The sequence below is a fragment of the Colobus angolensis genome, unplaced genomic scaffold (assembly GCF_000951035.1).
Source record: "Colobus angolensis palliatus isolate OR3802 unplaced genomic scaffold, Cang.pa_1.0 Scaffold19, whole genome shotgun sequence".
Taxonomy (NCBI): Eukaryota; Metazoa; Chordata; class Mammalia; order Primates; family Cercopithecidae; genus Colobus; species Colobus angolensis.
Window position 1 is genome coordinate 9,527,361 of NW_012115043.1, and position 5,540 is coordinate 9,532,900.

General features: G+C 44.2%; 1 pseudogene; it reads left to right on the plus strand.

Moving 5' to 3' along the window:
* The first annotated feature begins 2,456 nt into the window (after nt 1-2,456).
* LOC105510678 lies at nt 2,457-3,927 on the plus strand (annotated as a pseudogene).
* The last annotated feature ends 1,613 nt before the right edge of the window (nt 3,928-5,540 follow it).

Genomic DNA, 5,540 nt, shown 5'->3' on the forward strand with positions numbered 1-5,540 from the left:
CACCTTGCAACTCTTTGCAATTTTGCTGTTTATAATACTGTTTTTAAGTGGAGTTATTGTCACGGATTTGAATCAACGCTACCTATTTCCTTTGAGAACCCACTGTATGTAAAATCCTAAGTTATGAATATCACAGTGCAGACAGCACAGAGGTCATCTTGTGGAGGGATTTGGGTCTTGGGGTCCCAAGAGGATGCTCATCTCTGTCATCCAGAGAAGAGAGTTGAACATACGCATAAGGAAATGACTGCACATTTGAGGCCTTCACTGAACTTCTTGCCTGCAGCCAAAACATGAGGCCAGAACGGCTGGTGTGAAAGTGGGCTTGGGATAGAAACTGATGATGATTTATAAGCTAAAATATTTCTCATTATTCAAAATGTAAATGTTTTGGTTGGAAAAAAAAATTAGGCCCAGCAGATCATGCCATCCCTCTTGTAGCTCCTTGAACATTAGTGTTCTGGATCCCCTTGGAGCTGGAGTCCAGAACCTGAAGGGAGACTTGCAGGTCATCAGACCCATGGATTTGCAAACTGTGCTCCTGGAAGTCTCAGGGATTCCAGGAGGTCCCCAGAAGCAGCTATGGGAATGAGGAAGAGGCTGAGGGGTGGGCCTTGAAACTATATCCAGACCCTTGATACATTTCTCACTGCCTGTTACTGCTACTACCCTGGTGTGAGCAACCTCATTTCTGGCCTGAATCAGACACTAGCCTTGTAACTGGCCTCTTTGCTTCCCTTCTCATAACTATCTAGTCTATTCTCAATACAACAACAAAAGTGAGCCTGTTAAAACGGAAGTCACATCAGGTCTCTCCCCTGCTCACAACTATGCAGTGTTCTCCATATCACTGAGCATAAAAGCCAAATTCCTGACAAGACTTTGCAAGGTCTTGCATCATCCAGCCCCCAGTTCCCCTCTACTCATCTCCCATGACTGATCTCCTGGTTCACTGTACTCCCGCCATCCTGACTTCCTTGCTGTTCCTCCAGCGCACAGATATGTTCACGTGGAAAGCCTTTGCTCCAGCTGTATCCTCTGCCTGGGAAACTCGTCTCCCAGATATGTGCTTGGTAGTTCCCTCACCCACTTTTCAGGTCTTTGCTCAAACCTCACTTTCTCCCTGAGGCCTTCCCTGACTCCCTTCTCTATAGCATTTACCTCCACACTAACTGGACACTGTGGACTTCCCTTCCCCTAGCTTACTTTCTTTATTCTGTTATATATATCGCCTTCTAACTATCATAGAATTTGTTTGCTTACCATATTTATTTATCATCTGCCCCCGCCCCACCATGTTTCCCAGGCAGTAAGAACACTAAAAAAATTTCCAAAAAAAATTTATTGTTTTGGTGTATCTGTGAATGAATAAATATGTTTCTGGGTCTGCCATCTCATCATCAAACAGAGCAACTTCATCTTTAAGATTAGAGTGTGGTGCAGTGACACACACGTGTAATCCCAGCTACTGAGGAGACCTGAGACAGGAAGGTTGCTTGAGCTCAGAAAGTTCGAGGCTGCAGTGAGCTGTGATCAGGCCTGTGAATAGACAATGCACTCCAGCCTGGACAATATTGCCAGATACCACCTTTAAAAAAATAAAATTACCTTTGATGTAGGGCTTCTGTGTAAGATACCACTTAAAGAAAAGATTCAGCAAGAAATTGAAAATCACTAGAAACCACCACTCTGGTCCAATCCTCCCTTTCCACAGATGGGGAGAACCTGGGCCCAGAGGATTCGCACATCTGGTTAAAGCATATAGATAAAGCATATAGAACTGAAAGATAACCTATCTCTCCTGATTTGTATGCTCGGCCTTCTTCAGTCTGTTTCACACTCACCCTCCCTACTTAAATGTCTTTCTCCTTTCCTGCCATAAAGGTTTACATCTGCTTTTAAAGAAGCAGTATTTTACAATTAGCCTAAACAAGACCGTCACTGCTAAGAACTAATAACAGGACTTTACCCTGAAAAGTCCCTCTCCCTTTTTAAGCTCTGATTACCACAAGTGACAGGCTTGTAAGAATGTGATAAGCTGGCTTTTCTATTTCCAGCTCAACCACCCCAGGTGTGATTAGGCTTATTGATGCTGTTATTTACTAGTAATTAGCTTTTATGTGTTTTTTTTCCTTCTGGCAACACCCAGTTCCTAGAAGTTTCGCAAGCATTTCTCACATATGCAAAGGTGAATGAAGGAGTAAACATCACCATCTGTTCTGTATTTTCCTCCCCAGCAGGTATTTTTTCCCCTTTATGGTATATTATGGGGAAAACAGTTGGCCAGTCATCCAGCCAGAGTCACAGACACACTTTATGGACTTTGTCCTGTTTCCAGATTTAAATAAGAGAGAAAAAGAAACCGGTGTGATTCCAACCTGTGCAGCTGTTCTCTGGAGCAGTAATCCTTTATCTCCACTCCCCTCCTCTCCCATCTAAGTGTGTGCCGCCACCCTATGGAAGATTTGATGGACATGTACTTAAGCCTCCTAAGGCCCAGAACTATCCTTTTAGTTGGGAACTAAAGGGTGACAAAGGTTGTCACTTTAAGGTGGATAATGATACAAATGAGCACCAGTTATCTTTAAGAACCACCAGTTTAGGGGCCGGTGCAAAGGATGAATTGCACATTGTTGAAGCAGAGATCATGAATAATGAAGGCAGTCCAATTAAGGTAACACAGGCAACTTTGAAAACATCTGTATAGCCAACAGTTTCCCTTGGGGGCTTTGAAATAACACCACCCATGGTCTTACCGTTGAAATATGTTTCAGGGCCAGTGCATATGAGTGGACAACACTTAGTAGCTGTGGAGGAAGCTGCAGAGTCAGAAGACAAAGAGGAGGAGGATGGGAAATTCTTAAGTATATCTGGAAATCGATCTGCCCTGCAGGTGGTAGCAAGTTTCCGCAGAAAAAAGTAAAACGTGCTGCTGACAAAGATGATGATGATGAAGAAGGTGATAATGATGATGAGTTTGCTGAAGAGGAAATGGAAGAAAAATCTTCAGTGAAGAAATCTACAAGAAGTATTTCAACCCAAAATGCAAAACAACAAAACCAGAATGGAAAAGACTCAAAACCATCAACATGAGATTAAAAGGTCAAGAATCCTTCAAAGCACAAGAAAAAACTTTTTTTTTTTTTGAGACGGAGTCTTGCTCTGTCGCCCAGGCTGGAGTGCAGTGACCAGATCTCGGCTCACTGCAAGCTCCGCCTCCCGGGTTCACACCATTCTCCTAGCTCAGCCTCCTGAGTAGCTGGGACTACAGATGCCTGCCACCGCGCCAGCTAATTTTTTTTGTATTTTTAGTAGAGACAGGGTTTCACCGTGGTCCCGATCTCCTGACCTTGTGATCTGCCGGCCTCGGCCTCCCAAATTGCTGGGATTACAGGTGTGAGCCACTGCGCCCGGCCTAAGAAAAAACTTTTAAAACACCAAAAGGACTTAGTTCTGTAGAAGACATTAAAGCAAAAATGCAAGCAAGAATAGATGAAGGTGGTTTTCTTTTTTTTTTTTTTTTGAGACAGAGTCTCACTCTATCGCCCAGGCTGGAGTGCAATGGCCGGATCTCAGCTCACTGCAAGCTCTGCCTTCTGGGGTTCACGCCATTCTCCTGCCTCAGCCTCCCAAGTAGCTGGGACCACAGGCGCCCGCCACCTCGCCCAGCTAGTTTTTTGTATTTTTTTTAGTAGACACAGGGTTTCACCATGTTAGCCAGGATGGTCTCGATCTCCTGACCTTGTGATCCGCCCGTCTTGGCCTCCCAAGGTGCTGGGATTACAGGCTTGAGCCATCGCACCTGGCCGATGAAGGTGGTTTTCTTCCCAAAGTGGAGGCCAACTTCATCAGTTATGTGAAGAATTGCTTCTGGGTGATGACCAGGAGGCTATTTGAGATCTCTGGCAGTGGAGGAAGCCTCTTTAAGAATAGTTTAAACAGGTGGTTCACATTTTTTCATCTTATTTCATTGTGTAACAGTTGATATCTGGCTGTCCTTTTTATAATGCAGGGTGAGAACTTTCCCTACCATGTTTGAGAAATGTCTGGATTCCATCGCCAAGAATGTGTTGTCTGAAACACCTGTTTAGTATTTAAAGGTAGAATTCTGCCCTTTGCTTGGTTTTAAGTATGTGTGAAATGTTACTACGGGACGTAGTAGTAGTGATGGTCAGACATGGAAATCGTGAGAAGACAAAACTAAACATGTGGAATACACCCAGTATTTGAAGAAAAAAGAAAGAAAAGCTTTCACAAAGATGTAGCTAATGTTTATTTCGGTGAGATTGGTGTTTAGGAATGAACAGTTTGACACAGAAGGACTGGTGACAGGGAAGAGCACAAAACCTTTTCTGGTACCAGTGGTCAGGGCATTCATAGTGATGGTTCCCTCTGCCTAGATGCTCTGGCTCCAGGCCTGGCAGGGTGGCCCTGAGCTGCCTAGAATGAGCTGCATCTACTGAGACAGGCCTTGCCTGACCCCCAGTCTCCATCATCTCACTCTCTTGTATTGTCATTATGTGACTGCATGTGAATTTCCCTTGTTTATCTTGCTTTATTTTTAGACTGTTCATCTTTTTTTTTTTTTGAGATGGAATTCCATTCTTGTCGCCCAGGCTGGAGTGCAATGGCATGATCTTGGCTCACTGCAACCTCTGCTTCCTGGATTCAAGCGATTCTACTGCCTCAGCCCCCTGAGTAGCTAGGATTACAGGCATGCACCACCACGCCTAGCAAATTTTTGTATTTTCTAGAGACAATACAAAAGAGTATTGTAGAGACAGGGTTTCACCATGTTGGCCAGGCTGGTCTCAAACTCCTGACTTCAGGTGATCTGCCCGCCTCAGCCTCCCATAGTGCTGGGATTACAGGCATGAGCCACCGCGCCTGGCCTAGACTGTCTATCTTTAACCCTACCTAGGATGTGCACCACATGAAAGCCAGGACCTCATTTGTCTTGTTCCTTCCCGTAGAGCAGTGCCTGAAAGAAGGCTTGTCATGAGTTGAGTACACATTTTCATTTCACCAATAGTTTATAAGCTTTTTGCTCACCTAGAGCTATTAATCTGTGGGTTACCTCACTGTCCCTTTTGTGCTGTCACAGTCCTTCCAACCCTGTGTAAGCAATTCATTCTATTGACTTTGTTTGAAATACCCAGAGTGGTTTCTGTTTTCATGACTTGACCTTGTCAAAGGGTCACTCAATATCTGGGGTGAGTAGGAAGTAAATGTATTGCTTACTATTGAAAGGGAGAGCTATGTTAGTCAGGCACATTCTCTCTGAGCAGAACCTTCTGCTAATATTATATAAGGCTCTGGGGAAGCATGGATTTCAGGGATTGGAGGACATTTAGAGACATAAATGTGTTGACAATATCTGCAGAAGCACTCTCTGAGACTGTTGTTGATTGGCACTCAGAGGCATGTTTATTGAAATGAGTCCATCCTGACTGGCTGACATGTAGAAGTGAGGGTTGACACTGATTGGTTGGCTTGCAAAAGCAGTCACTGAGACAAGTCGTTGATCAATAGAACAGGTT